The sequence below is a fragment of the Sciurus vulgaris genome (assembly GCF_902686455.1).
Source record: "Sciurus vulgaris genome assembly, chromosome: 9".
In the NCBI taxonomy this organism is placed as follows: Eukaryota; Metazoa; Chordata; class Mammalia; order Rodentia; family Sciuridae; genus Sciurus; species Sciurus vulgaris.
This window is the reverse complement of record NC_136469.1, coordinates 14,028,291-14,044,493: the sequence shown is the minus strand read 5'-3', so window position 1 is coordinate 14,044,493 and position 16,203 is coordinate 14,028,291. Positions and strand designations below refer to the sequence as shown.

Genomic DNA, 16,203 nt, shown 5'->3' with positions numbered 1-16,203 from the left:
ATGCAGAAAATAGTCTATTGTATGATAAATCATAATCTATGAGTTCAACCTTGCAGTAGAAACTGAAGAACCTAAATATTCTTCCAGGTCTGACTAAATGTCTCAAATTAGAGGAATATAAACTGTGTAGAACAGTTTCCAAGAGTTATTATAAATCTTATCAATATAGTGGTAAAAAAAAAAAACAATGCAGTGATAGGAATATGTTTCAATATATTTCCAAAAATATGTTTCATGTGTCCGCTGATGACTCATCATAGTCTATGTATAGAGAGATTGCATATACAGATAGATAAATAGATGGGTAGATAGATTTTATTTACACATGTGCTCATCAATACATTTAAACACACACACATATACATATATGTATACACACACATAGTGTATTAATTTGTAAGTCTGCCTATTGCCTTCTTAGAGACTTAACGTACATTTCGTATCTTTAAAGTATTTGAAATCCTGTAATATAGGAAGCAGGTCACTTAAAAATTCAGGAAAAAATGCTTAACTGATTTATTTGAGCTATCCTATGGTTGCTTGTTATTTTACAACTGTTAACGTCCATGATTCTCACCTTGACCTGCACAGAGAGGGAATCAGAAAACCATATGGCGGTGTGGGCCATCTGAAAATAAAAGGCTGAAAGAATAGTATTAAGAAATTAAAACAAAGGACAAAAGAAATATACAGTGTGGGGGCTTGACAGGTGGAAAAGACTGGCTGGATCTGATCCTAACAAAGGAAAAAGCCCATGCATGCTTTATTTATAGTGAAACACATCAAAGGGGGATTTATTGTAAGAAAAACTTTTTCTACATAAACGAGAAGGGAGTGGCTGTAGGAAACTGGCCTGATTGGAGACTCATCAGTTGCACAGTAATTCTTTCTTCTTCAGGCAGCTGACACCTCAAGGTTATTTGGGGGCACTGCTATTTCTTTTCACCTCCAGGGTGTTGCATTTGAACCTATGGCTGTCCGAACCAAAAAATTCACCAGTATCACAGAATTCTCTTTGAGCAGGACATCGCCAAGTCAATGAAGCCATCTCAGATCAGTGAGATGACACGGAAAGCTGTTGAGGGGCACACCTCCAAGTAGAGATGTCTCAGACAGGCCCACGATTCATCCGTGGCTCCCAACAGATGATGTCACTGAGGTAAACCAATCCATCCTTCCTCCCATGAGGCAGATTTTCCAACCAGGTGGATGCTAGAATTACCCAGAGGATGCCGCAAGCATTGGAATTCTCCGTCTATGCACACTTATGTTTATGTTCTGATTTATTTTTTCTGTATTCTATCATTGACATTCATGTTTTTTTTTTTTTAAACTGTTCCAGGTGATTCTTCTATTCAGCCAAAGTTAAAGAGAAAACAAAACAAATGAATAAACAAATACTGTACTTTATAAAATTTAAGAATCATTTGGGGGTTTTAGTTATATTTATGAGCTTTGTTAAGTTATCAATTTATTAACATCATTTTAATACATTTAAAGGTCATTTTGCTTCATCATACTCAGGTAAAATAAAATATATTTTGAAGGATACATACATTTGATTTGGGGACAATTGAATAGCATAGAATGATCTTGGCTATTTAGTCATTGATAATATACATAAATTTACATGCAGATGATTAGAGAGTTTATTGATATCCTAACTAAAATGGCACAGCATTACTTAGTTTTTGCAGGAAAAATAAAAATTTTAAGTGAAATTATGTGTGCATGGGTTGAATCATATTTGAAAGCAATTTAAACACAACTTTGGAGGAGTGGAATACTTTTAATTCTATAAAATGAAAAAAAAAGCTCATTTGGGTACCAATTGTTGACACATTCTAAGTTAAAATATAGATTGAATGAAACATATACTTTTTATATAACAAAATCAAATGTGAATTGAAGGAATGCTCTATTTTTAGCTCTGATAGAAGTCTTACCATATATTTATTTGGGACAGGAATTATTGGCCTTGTTTCATACTGTATGCACACACATCCTGCATAAGTGACACTATTATAATTCTACCAATCAATTCAAATACTCAAATGACTGAGACCTGCCACACAGGTGGCTACTGCTGCTTTTCCTTTCCCTGACTTGGTTGGTTGTTAATTCCCAGAGCTGTACAAAATGAAAGACTGTTGCCTATCATCAGAAATTGACATTTTGGGGCTTCACGAGAGAGTCTGGGTTTTTTGTTCTCGTTGTGTTGTGTAGAGAAAGGTGAGGGAAGATCCTTGCCTCTGCGATTTTTTAACTTTTCCTATTTGAGAAAAATACCCCTGACAATTTCACATAATCCAAACCAAAATTTTTAACCAATAAAAAGCCGATTGTCAATCAAAATTTGAGAAGTTTGGAAGCAGAATTTTGGGCAAGTTTCTCAAACACAGAGGAAATAATTCTGAACTGTGTTAATTATGTAAAGTTAAAAATCTCAGTGAGACCATGTCTGAGTACTCATTGGTACTAAAATTTCCTGTAATCCAACACTTCAAACTGCACGTACTGACCAGGATACCTGAGAGTCCTCTGCTTTCATACTTGGACACTTCAATTTTGGGAATCTATAAATACATTAATAAGCCAATAGGAATATTCAACTGCAGTTAGAAACTATCATGATATAATGTCTGTTATAAAATTATTTACATAGGTCTTCCTATATGAATCATAATGATATTTCTAAGCTAATCCTATAGATCATCTATTACTAGTTTCCTAATGATTCCTTCACACAAATTTGTTTTTGACAGGAAATGCCTATTTTCCTTAGAAGACAAAAGGCAGATTAAAGGATATATATCAGTAAGAGTCTTATTTTATTCCTTCAATTTGATTATAAATAAGCTCCCAAATAAGGTTTTGTCATGTTTATTTCTTCCTCAAATGCTTATTTGCTATAACTTAGATACTCAAATTGTCTTGTTCTGAAATTGCAAAAGAAAACTCTGCAAGACAACAATTTGAACCACAGTGTAATGACCTGACATTATAACTAGTCACATTTGTTTTGATTTTGTGTTAAGGGCTCACCTTTAATTGGTCAACCAAATGAGAGTAGATACTTTAGCAAAGTGCCCAGCACTTTTACATCCAGAGTCAAATTTGATGTATGTTTGAAGGTCCATTTAGAAATAGTAAAAAATCCAGCTCTCTCATTTTTAGCCCCTTTGAAAGCTAGAGTATGTGTATATGCATCCAGGCTGCGTTATCATATTCAAATGTTCACTGGACACATTGAACTATCTTCCAAATATGACACTTCTAGATATGGATGCTAAATGACTGAAAGCAACTTATTTTTTAATGAAGTAATCCAAACAAAATGTGAGGGTTTCTGTTAATCAAACCTCAAATGTTTATAAAGCAAATAACATGCTGTTCATTTTATGTATCTTGGTGGGTGCACACTAGACACTTCAGAGTTTTTTATACTTATAAAAATTTAATTTTCAGATAAGGCAGAGCTTCGATCCTAATTCAATCAGAATGAATTACTATTTAAAGGGAAGAGGTGGGCTGTAATTACAAAGTTGTTTGATGGTCTTAATTCATGTACTGTTGCTCAGAGTTCCGGCTGCATTATTAAAATGTAGTGTCTGGCTCTTGAATTTTCCAAAACAATAAGAGTGATCTCTGAAGGACAGCAAAGGAAAGGGAAAGTAGCAACTTTGTGACTGCTGGAATGAATTCAAATGGCGTCTCCCTTCATTTCATTCACAGCAATCTGTCACCTTTTAGTTTCTCTTTCCAGATAGAAATAGGGGATAATAATGGAAATAGTAATGCATAAGTGGACAGGACCTGACCATTAAAATGTTTACCATTTCCAGAATGATGCCTGCAGATGTTACAAAATTGAAACTGGATAGGTGTTGGAATTGCTGCCGGTTTCTATTCATTTGAATGGCAGCAACCCAGAACTCTGTTTTATGGTTTCTTGCAGAGGGGCAATCCATTAGCTTTTTTCCCCTCCCTGGGATCAAACAGTATTTTTGAGAGGATTACATCTCTGTGGTAAGCAGCACTGGAACCGATACTATGAGGTTTGAATGTCAAGCTTACTTCCAAATGAAATTCCTTTACAATTGTAGAGTTGACTTAGAAATTGAAATCTCGGTTATGTAATTGATTTTTAAAAGTTTTGAATAGAAAAATCATTTTTTTTCAGAATAAGCATAAAAAAACTCAGAGGAAATAAAAGAAGCAGCAGAAAAAAATCTGTGTTTTTGTATCATTTGGAATTCTTGAAAGATTGTGCGAGCGCCAAGTAATTGGTATTTACATACTAGTTTTATGCAAGTAATTTTGTCAGCAGATTTTTGTAAATGTGGGAAATGAAATATAGAAAGGTCAGGTGTATTTTTTTCCAAGATTCACACACTTAGTTAGCCTATAGTTATAAAACTTAGTGGTTTCTGGAGACAACAATCTATTTGGTATTGAATGATGCTTTAAAATAAAACCTATATAAAACATTTGTATTTATTTCAGGAAAAGAACTTCTATTTTTCTGCAATAGAAAAGTGAGTTCCATGGTAAATAAGAAAAAAATGCAGACTATCATTCTCAGTTATATTCTAAAATATTAATAGAGTATTGTGTCCAGTCCTTATAATTCCTGTTTGGAGAGGAAAATCAGATTGTGTATAAATGACCTTGTTCTCCTCCATCTCCCTTCAGTGCCTCATAGTGGAAAGAGTTGCCTGTGCTCTCTGGCTTCAACTTTCCTTTTCTCGTTCCTAAAACCCACTTTTATTTTTTATTTTATTTTATTTTATTCCTAGACATATCTAAATATTCTCTGCAGGATGATCACAAAGCCCATGTGGCCAACGTCAGTCCTCAGGTCTCATCTCACATTTTTGATGCAGTGACTCTCTCTTTTCTTCTGAAACAATTCTCCGTGTGCCTTTAAGGACATAACAACCTCCTGGTTGGTACAGTTACCCCATTACAGTAACATTTTCTCCTTCTTCTGGTGTTAGTTGCTCTCTGGTTCTCCACCTGCTAGACCCTTCAGGAGTCTGAACCCCCACATGCATCTGCATTCTCTCCTTAGTGATGCTCTTGGAACTTTAAATACAGTCTCTATGTTCGTAAGTCCTAACTTTAGGATATCTAAAATGTGGGTATCCCTGGTGAGTTTTGCGTGAAGAGACAAACTGCCGGAAAATTCTGTTTGGGATTCTAAATATGTAATTCAAACTTAACATGTTCAAGACCCAACCAAAATCTTAATTTCATTCTCTTCCCTACTAATATTTTGCTTATTCCCCATCACAGGTCAAAATTAATGTAAAAAGAAAATGATGGACTATTATATTCAGGCATATTTTATTTAAAAAAATATTTACACATTTTATTAGATCCATATAGAATTAGAAACCAATTCTACTTAGAGATCAGTGCTGTCACTATTCAGGGAGTCAAAGTGTTAAGTCCCCACCATAATTACACATTCATAATGGAATAGTGCATTAAAATAATAAGAATCATCTTAGAATTGCAGGATAATTTTAAGATTCTATTTTCTGAGAATTAACGTATATTTTAAAATATAAAATATTATGTCCATGAAATAACTCTTATTAACTCATTTGCAGAAGAAAATCAGATTGCACATAAGTCAGCAAATCATACCTAGTATTATGCCTGCCAGTAAACTTCTTTAATAAGCATTACACTGTATTGGTATAAAATAATGCTCACAATGTATGTCTATGCCTCTTGTCCCGACCATAGGCAAATGTAGTTACACTTGAAGGAACATCCTCCAGCCTCTGCTATTCTTTGATCTCCTTTATTAACAGCATAACATATGTAAGACTGCTATAGGTACAACAAAACCCCAGTGTGTACGTTGCACATGTATTCTTCAGATCCTGTAGAAGGGTAAACAGTGAAAAACATCATTTGAGATAATTAAATGCATTTTTGAAATTTGCCCTTTCAGGCAAAATCAGAAGCAGAAGTAAGTCTAGCCATTATCAGTCATCAAGATTTCTGATGACAAAAAGATGATAGAAAGTACAAACTAGTTTCCCAGGAACAGTGATACAAAAAATAAGAGCAGTAGCAAATGGAAGTAATATAAATTGTGAAGTTAGATAAACAAAGAAGAAAAAGTAATAGAAATATTAAGCGAATCGTGGTTTAGATACGACGGAGCATCAAAACCTCTTGGAATGGAAACTGCATTAGGATAATGTCATTGGGTGTTTTGAATTCTGCTGTATCTACAGAACTAAGAAAAATTTTAGACATTTAACAGGAACTCAGGCATTGCTGAATGAATGAAACATTGCAGTGATGAATTTCAACCCCAAGCATGCAATTGCCCATTCATTCTATGTTCTTTTGGAGTAGTTGAAACAGAACCCAGAATCCAAAGCTAAGTTATGACATAGCATCTATAGGGAGAAAACATTTTTGGAAGGTTAGGTTCTCTTTCTTTCTGCTCTCTGATATATTTGATTGGTCTGCAGAGGGTAAAATATGACTAAATTGTTTTCCATTTGGTGATTGTAAGATAAAGCAGCTTGAGAATAAAATTTCTTTTTTTTCTCTTTCTCAAGTCGGATGTTCAGCTGTTAAGTGGATGCAACATGAGTTTCTTTTGAGTTATCTTCTTTCATGTAATCTTTGGATCTTAAAAAGTATGTCAAGAATCTCTAAGATTCTAATTTTAAATCATCTTTCGACATCATGTAAAATTTTAATTAAGCATTTCTTTGACTAATAGGCAACATTCACCATGGCGTTTTCTTTTTTCTTTCTTTTTCTTTTTCTTTTTCTTTTCTTTTCTTTTTTTTTTTTTTTTTTTTTTTTTTGATAATTGCTTATATAGGCCTGGGCAGGTAATCAAATTCTGACAAGCACTTTCTCCTCAACTAAAAATAATAAAACAATTACAACACACACCGCTTGCCTCCAGATTGCTCCCATTGAACAGGATGAGGTGATGTTTTTACACCATCTGATGTTTTAAGCATCCATGGATAATTGCTTCATACTCTTATATTTAAATGATCTTTAGAAGATAACACTTTCTAAATCTTCTTCCCAGAATGTTATGCAAGCAGCCTTTTTACATAATCTGCTTAAGAATATAGAGCTTCACTGAAAGTTGCTGGAAACCAAATGTGATGTAAAATGTGTTATTAAAAATGTAAGCTCAATTTGACAAAAATATATTTCACATCTTTTCTCCTGACTTGGCATATATTTTATAGTTTCTAAAAACCTGTTTTCCTTGAATCCAAGCAGAGTCCCTACTTAGGGACATAATAAAGTATATGAAATGTTTACCAAAAAGCATGCCGATATCTCAAGGGAGGCTTCATAATGCTTTGTGGCATTGGTAGAGATGAGATATCATTTTGGAAAATGGGAGATATATTTTTATTCTCTAATCTCTCCTTTTTAATAGTGAACTACTGAAAATATGTAATATCCAGAATGAGTTTGTTATTCCATAATGGCAAGAGGCATAAGAATGTGCAGGCTTCCAAGATTTTCGAGAATGATTTGGCTCTAGTTTGATTCTTGCATTTGCTTATCCATACGTAACCAGAAGTCCAAAATTTAGACCAGTGTTGACCTTAGGCTTCAAGGAGAGATCCATCAAAGCAAAAGTTCTACAAAATAAAATTAACAATTTCACAACTCCAAATAAAAGTGTACTGTGCCCCACCAACATCTTGAGTTCCCAGGAGTTTACCTTCAATTGAGTCACTGTATCTAACTCTGAAGATATCCTACTTCTTTTCAGATTGCTTTATTATATTTTCTACCTAGAAGTACAATCAGCAAATAAATAATGAGTAATACAAATATTTATTTGAAAAGAAATTAATGGGCGCTTATATTTTTCTAAGAATATCTTTATGACAATAGGTTATGATAATAAACAAAACTGACAAAATCCCAGGCCTCAAGACGTGTTCCTTCTCATGGGGCTGACTGTTAATAAGCATTTCAAAAAATAGATCAATTAGTGGTCAATGAAATTAAGAAACATATTCAAAGTAAAACCATAGGGAGTGACTGGAAGTGCTGTTTTAAAGAAGGTGATCTGAAGGAGTTCTCTGGAAGTAGGGGGTGATTTTTATGCTTATCCTGACTATAATCAAGGTAGCTGAAGGCACATCCTATGGAAGAGCATTTCCCCCCGAGGAAAGAGCAAGTGGAAAAGGTATAGATGGGAACACGTGTGGATGTTTAGGAAAGAGGGAGGCAGGAGGGTGGGTGAAGGGGAAGTAACGGTGGAAGGCGTAGCTCTAAGACAACCATGCAGCACTGTGGCTCAGATTTGGTAAGGATTTGAATGTTATTATTAATTTGGAGAGATTTTTGTGGTGGAGGGATATGATCTCCACCTTGCAATTCATTGGTTTGATGCTCCACAACACTGAGAATTTCATCCTTTCTCTATACTCTCCCACCTCTACGGTATCGGCAGTAGTCTTTTCACATTTTTATTTTCTGTATAATATAGACATTGGCCTAATAACAATGACTATGAATACCTCAAAAAGGTAATAAAACAACCCAAAGGAAGTAATGTTGAATCAATATTGAGTAATTTATGAAAAGTGAAATTCTTCCAAGATGTTGAAAAACTTCAAGAGGCTTAGAAGATGGCAGTTGGATATTAGAGTTCCAGTAGGCCAAGGATTCGATGTGTGACCCTTGGTGGGGGCAGACAACTTGTGGATCCAACTTGATCAACTTAATATTTCATGGGCTGTCTGAACGTCATTATTTTATTTTTGTGTTATTTTGTGCAGGGAAGAGATTATTATGATCAAAAAAATAAATATGCATAAGGATAAACATGCATCTGTTTATATGAAGATAACATGTTATGACCATTTTAAATTTCTTTTCAATCTATAGTTATTGGGTAACACTTCAGTGAATAGTTCATTTTATGGAACTACATTATGGCAAATATTTTTTCGGAGGTTACAGAGAACTGTTAAGTATGTTGCACGTTCAGAACAATATCATCAGATGGAAGACATCTGGAGTGTATTATCAAGCTCTATATTACAGATCTCTCTTAAAATCAGGAGGCAATTAGGAAGAGGAGATAAAGAAGAAAAAAGCATGTTTATTGAAATAACATTACCAAGAATATGGATAAAATTGCAAGAACAATCTGTTTAGAAAAAAGTGTTACCTTGAAATAATAAACTAGGGGAGAGTGTGAATTTTAATGGACTTTTCTTAAATAATGTTGGCAATTCTAATGCAAACTGTTAACTTAGTTTTTCATATATAATTCCCTAAATTGTTTAACTTAGCAGTTTTCTTAAATAGGTTAGCTATTTTTTGTGTGTGTCCAGGAAATAAAGGATGCTACAGAAGAAAAATTACAGTGTTTTCTCATAAGTAATTTATACTTCCCATTTTTTAAATTAAATTAAAGGAATATTTTACCTTCTTGAATATTAGTTCAGAATCAGATGGCTTAATTTATAGGTATCATTATTTTTTTTAAAGATGCTCTTTACTATGATTTTTTTAATAGAAAATTTTTAAATACCTGGTATGTATTTTTAAGTGATATAAACATATTTTCTAGTAATTTGGCAAATGGCACAAAAATCTGTTATCACAAGCATAAATCATATTTATAGAATCTTTAGGTTAGAAACACTATAATCATGTTTTATAGCTGAAAAAAACAATGTTTCTAATATAATTTAAATTGACATTTCAAATGAAGTGCTTTATACCTCCAATTACCATAATATTTTGACTTAAGTGAATTTATTGCTTCAAAATTATATAGAAAGGGTAAGTACAGCCATAGTATCTTTATTGACCAAGGTGGAACAAAATATCCAATAAAATAGTTTTGATATCAAAACTTTTTTATATTTGATACATTTGCACCTATGTATTTTTTAGTAGCAAATCATGTATTGTTACGTAAGGTGGGGCAGTTATAAATGATGGACTGACCTGGGAATTTAGGATGACTTTTGACAAAAATATGGAAAAATTAAATAATATGTATACAGAAAAAGAAATGAGTTATCTTGAACATTTTTTTCAGTCAATAACTCATTAAAAAGACATAACTGCTATTTTATAATTTCTATTTTCCAAAATTGATTGCCTGTAAAATTATCAAAATTAAAATAACTTTTATTTAGTGGATGAGAAGCCGTTCTTTAGGAATGAATTCCCAAGAGACAACTTGCACAGTGTCATGTTGAAAGGAAGAAGGAAAGCAATTTGAATCCCTGTGCCATGCAACAAGATTTTTTTCAAAATGTAAGTATCAATTGTAACTACATAATTATGTATTTTAAAAGATAAATACACAAATATAAAATATATATGTGGTCTGAGAACTGTTGCTAGCTTTCAAAATATCAAAATTAATAAATCTTTTACATATAGGACAATAGAAACAGAAAAAATAGATTCCAATATTTAACAGATCTAAACATTGTTGCCAATGAAGAGAGAAAATAGCAACCCACTTCCAAAACAAAGTAAGAATTTTACCATTGAACCAATTAAAATGAGCTCATGTGCAGGAGCAATTTGAACTTCCTGTGATTCTGATGGTGGTCTCGTAAATCATCACAAATAAATAGTTCTACTCTTTAGCAGCCTTAACATCTCTCTGTAAAGTCCATAAAATACAGGTAAACCACGAAGAAAAACAATTTAGAAGAACCATGTCATAAACAGAAATGGATTCTATGAAACAATTCATGAATTAAAGGGAAAATGCTAGCTGACTTCAGGACAACAAAAATAATAGAATTCATTGGATTTGAATAGATCAGAAAGTAATGGATAGCTCTAAAGAATTTTGTCATTAAAAGTAAAAGAACAAAATGAAAAGTTATACTTAAACTCCAAATTAGAAATAGAACAATAAAATAAATTGCAAGAAATCACAAAAGAAGAAATGATAAAGACAAATAAATGAATCAGAGTGGAAAAAGGGCAAACTTGCTTAAAAAGTCCCATTTTTTCCCTAACAAACCACTAGTTAATGAGATCAAGAAAAAAAGAAAAAGCATAAAATAGAAAAAGAAACATGGCAAAAAAAAAAAAAAAATCCTCCATTTAAATAGAGGGTATTTAAAGAAATTATCCAAATACTCTATAGGTCTAGTCACAGAGTTGAATAAATAAGCTGCAGAGTAAATACAGTTTATCTGTGTCTGCTCCACAGAAGTCTTATATACCCACATTCCATAGAAAAAAACCAAAGTTATGAAGAAATTGCTCCACAAAAAGAACCAAGGCAAGATAATTTCATAGAGGAATTTTTTAAATCTTTCAAAGACCAGATTGTCCCAATATTCCATAAATTGCTCCAGAGTCTTGAAAATATTAGGTGAGTATGCTCTTCATGCTTAAATCTCATACAGACAGGACTCAAACATAGAGCAATATCATTTTGTTGTAAAAGTACTAGATAATTATTAGCAAAATGAATGCAGTGATACATTAGGAAAGTAGTGTTGTATGACTATGTAGCATTTCTTCCATGATTTCAAGGCTGGTTCAATATCAGAAAAACATTAATGTAACAATCAGATTTAATAGATGCAATAAAGTTACTATTTCTATAGATATGGAAAATATCTTCAGCAAAAATTACCATCAGTTCTGAATTTGTTAAAAAAAAGAACACTCAAGAATTGATGAGTCTTTCTTTGGCATGACTGTGTGTGTATACATATCTGTATTCACTTTTCTATCATTTATTTAGGTTAGTGTTCAGGACATCTTCTTAACAAGAAAACACAGAAATATTTCCAGTGAATGTTCAGGGATGCCCACCCTCTCCTCTACCATTTTATCTATGCTACAGCTCTGGGGTATTAGGTTAATACAAAAAGAAGGAAGATGTCAATTAGAAGCTTAAAATTTGGCAAAAAAAAAAGAAAGAAAAGAAAAGCTCCATTTTTAAGACATATTCGATGGATCTAATCTTGATTTGCAGATGATAATAGACATGAAAATCCCTAAATAACAAATGATAAAAATATTTGAAATAAAGAATTCATAGGGTCAAGTACTTCTGAGAACTTAATCAAAGAAGGACTGAGGACTAATACAGGATTTCCAAGCTTTTCTCTGGGAAACTTTAGGTTTCATGGAGGTGCCCCACAGGTCTCTCTGACAGTAGTTGGTGGCAGGTGGGGTAGGAGATTAGGGTGAGTCTTGGCCAAGATGCTTCCAGGACAATCAACTTCAAAAGATCTGGTCCATTTTTTGAATCCCATGGAAAATTTTCTTTGAATAAAATGTTTACTTTTTTAAATACACAGATTTGAAGTGTTGATATATTGTATCACTGAGAAACTCGAAGGCCTCAGAGAGAGAACACTCCTATAGTGCAGGAAAGTTTAAATCTCAGCAAAACCACAGAGTAAATGAAGCATTCATTTGAGCAGCTCACTGCCCTTAGAAGAAGAACCATGAATGACACCAGGTAGGAAAGAATATTTTCCCAGCAAAACTATGATAAAAGGCCACATCTGCATGGAAAGGAAAGTGCTTACCAACAAATAGGCAGCAGACAGGTAACTCAATAAGGGAGCAGAAATCTACCTTTCAAATTGCCAATAACGTTGAAAAAATTCAAGAGAAATCCTCAACTTCTTAAATTATCAGGAAATGACTAGGAATAACCTGAGGAAGTGCTACCATGTATGCAAAGAATGATGAAAAATTTTAAGAAGACCAATAATATTTTAGCGAGTTTAGAGATAAAGTTAAATATATCACTATTGTTGAGGTTATACATTATTATAATCACTCGAAAGAAATCGTCCCCAATAAGATTTAAAACAAGACATACTTCTACTCAATGACACAGAAAGGCCACCTGGTCACGAACTTAGCAGGAACGCGTACATATCCGCACCCAAGGAACCCTATAGGAACACTGGCACAGTTATTCAAAAGAGTCTCCTTCTGGAACCATCCCAGATGTGCATGGGAAGTGGGACAGAGGAATTGTGACTTATGACTCAGTAGAGGGGCTTGAGGCAGAGAGTGAACAGGTGAACACACAGCAGTGGCTCTCACAGGTGATGCTGAGTGAGTGAAAGGGGGGAGTGCAGGGTGCAGCCTGCTGTGTGGTCTGCTCCAGACACAGGGAACAAAAGGCACAAAGGGCTCCGGGGGTGGGGGTGAGACGTAAGGGAGCAGGTTCCTGCAGGAGAGAAGGACAGCAGTGGGTGTGACAGACCCAGGGGTCTGTTCCTTGCCTCTTTCAATAGCACGTTTCCCTTGTCAGATAGAAGAACGATGCACCTTGATGCACTTGATTTGTGACTGTGTTTATATATTATTTATATATAAGCTGTATGTATAATGTTGCATATACACACATATAGTACATGTGCGTGTGCGTGTCTATATCCATATGTTACATATGTCTGATTTAAAAAAAAAGTTTATAAAAACCATGTCCTGTGGTATAAGAAGAGTCAGAGACACTGGATAAAGTGTGGGTTAAAAACTGGAATTCTGGAGTGCCTCCTTCTGAGCTCTTCCCTCTATTTTTTCTTGAAGCCTTTCTTTTCCTTTCGTTCCCGTCCCTTGTCTTTATTTCTTAACCCTTCTCCCTTACTGTAATTAATCAGCAACTGGAACATATCTAGTAGATCCATTTCCTTTAAGGATAAGTTTCATGCGATTTGCCTTTTCAGATAATTCAATGTTGTAAGTGAAAAATTTAAAAAGGCATTTTTGCTATCTCACAACAGGATGATTGTAAGACTTTGAATACTGAAACTAAGAAAGTCAAAATCAAATAAACTGGGAAATCAACAGAAAAACGTCCCTGCTGTATCTGTCAATGATGACATTTAAATGACAAAAACATCAGACAAAATCACTTCTAGTATTCTCATAATGGAACAAATTAAAAATCTTTTTAAATAAAATAAGTAGTTTAAGGAATAATAGGTACACTGCTTCCTAAGGAACACATTTAACAAATACAACATGAATAAATTTAGAATGGGAAACATCAAAATATACTTTTTTAAGTTTTGTAACGTATCACATGCACTTATCTTCTTGATATAACCTTTTGATTTGGAAACATGGATTTGCCTGTGAACATAAAGAAATCTAAGTAGATGTGTTTTTAGGATTATTCTCAAAAACTAAGTTTTACATGGAGAAATTGATAAAATTAGAAGAGCAGTCTGAATGCCTTTCAGCACTTTTTGGAATATTGCAGGTGAATTCAAATCAGCCAAACACAGCAGCACTTGGGCTACTGGTATCCTCCTTCCTTCCACCTGATATGGTCAAATGAATGTCAGTTGTTGCACATCATACGTCTGGCTAGAAACAACGACAGAATCCTGTCTTTATGGACATCCTGCTTGGTGTGTGTTCACACATGATCTTGTATAGCTCAAAGTATTCATGGTCCCACATGCCTCATTTTAATAATGTATGTGAGAAGAATGTGAGGATCTATTTCTCCTGTAAAAAATGCTAATTTTTTACAAGATGCTTTGAACATGTGTTTCTTAAGAAAAAAATGCATAAGTATATTTGAAATATGGTCTAATCTTCAATTAGGAAAGTTAGTGGTCAAGAGATGCTATGTCTAAGGAGTATAGGTTAAAATGCATTAGTTACTTTCAAAGGACAGGCAGAAGATAAAGGGAAGAGTGTCAGATCTTCCAATTCAGGAGTCAATGTAAGTCATGCAGAATATGAGTCCTGTGATCCATGCGGAAAGGCAAGCGAGTTTTTGCTTTGTTATTATTGTTTTGCAAATATTAGGTTTTCAAGAAATATTTACAGAACGAATAAATGGAAATGGAGATTATAAGGAGAAATGGAGTGAGATCAATTCTGCCAGTACTCATTGCTGGGCTGAGGGGTAGAGGAATGTTCTGGTGAGCTGGGGTAATGGTCATGAAGGCCAAGGGCCTGTAGTCCAGCAAGAGTCCCCCAGGGCTGCGCTAACCTAGGTCAGTCTCACAAGACTCAGCCAACTTCTAGGCTGTGCGACGCTCACAGCACACTAAGGAGGACAAACTTGGGGATAGACTGTTTTATATTTTCAATAACAGTATTGGTTTCAGTAGGATATGACTAAATAATATGGGGTTTATTTTTGAATTCTGAACAGAAAAATATGTTCACAATATAATGTTGAACAAAACAAAACAAAACAAAACAAAACAAAACAAAAAAAAAAACCACTACGAAAAGAGGGATGAGCCCATTAAATACAAAACAGAGGGCCCAGGGAAGTGTTCCTGTCTCCGCGAGGGAGAGCTCAGCACATGAGAGCATCAGGATGTTTATCTTGTTCTGCAGAGTTTTACTATTCGTAAAATTGTCAATAATAAACAGCAAGTACAATTTTTTAAAAGCTTTAAAAATTTAGCTTCTGAGTTGACCAACAGAATAAAAATGGGACAGTTGGTGTCTGGATGGCTCTCAGGGCAGTTGGCGGTTCTTCAACCATGAGAACAGAGAGCGCAAACCAACTGCCCCTGTGGACCACTTGACCTTTACTGACCTTTGATTTCTCTGGGCCTGAGACTCATACTGGACTCCATGTCTGAATCTTGTCTCTCTACACAAGATGCTCTGAAGAAAGAATTTCATTTTCCGAGAAAGAAAACAACCCCACAAACATTCACAGATTCAGTTACAAACGAAGATAATAGGGCTTATGAAAGAGGCTAGAGGATCCCTGAGGATTCAGGGCTATTAAAACATTGTTTATAAGAATCTCCTCAGGATGAAAAATAATTGATCTCAAATTCTTTTCATCCCTTTTACTTTTTTTTTCAGAAGCTTTCTGTCTTGTGCTTACTTGCTAAAGCAAGCAATGCCACTTAGCTTCATTAGATCACGTTATCTTTACTTCCTCTCTCGCAAAGCGTTGTTTCATTTTTCTTGGGCTGAGGCTCATCTATCATGAATTTACTTTCAAGCTCAAAATATACACAAGGAGTTTTGAATTTTGTGAACTCTTCAGTATTATTAAGTTTTGTCAATTGTCACCATTCAACTTCCATTCTGATGATGAATAGAGGCATTACATTGCAGCATTAAAATGCAGTTAGGGTTGTAATGAGGGTCATTAGAGACTAATGGGAATCAGAACTGTATGTCATTTTATACAGGTTTTTTTTTAAGTTTATTTTTATTTTATAA

The 16,203-nt window shown here is 34.1% G+C and overlaps 1 protein-coding gene across 1 annotated transcript in view; it reads left to right on the top strand.

Annotated features, from left to right (window-relative positions):
- Positions 1-10,198, top strand: part of PABPC4L (poly(A) binding protein cytoplasmic 4 like) — a 98,015-nt gene extending 87,817 nt beyond the window's left edge. Inside the window, exon 3 of the mRNA XM_079154537.1 lies at positions 10,182-10,198. The gene's annotated coding sequence lies outside the window, so the exon portion shown is untranslated. The remainder of the gene's footprint in view (positions 1-10,181) is intronic.
- The last annotated feature ends 6,005 nt before the right edge of the window (positions 10,199-16,203 follow it).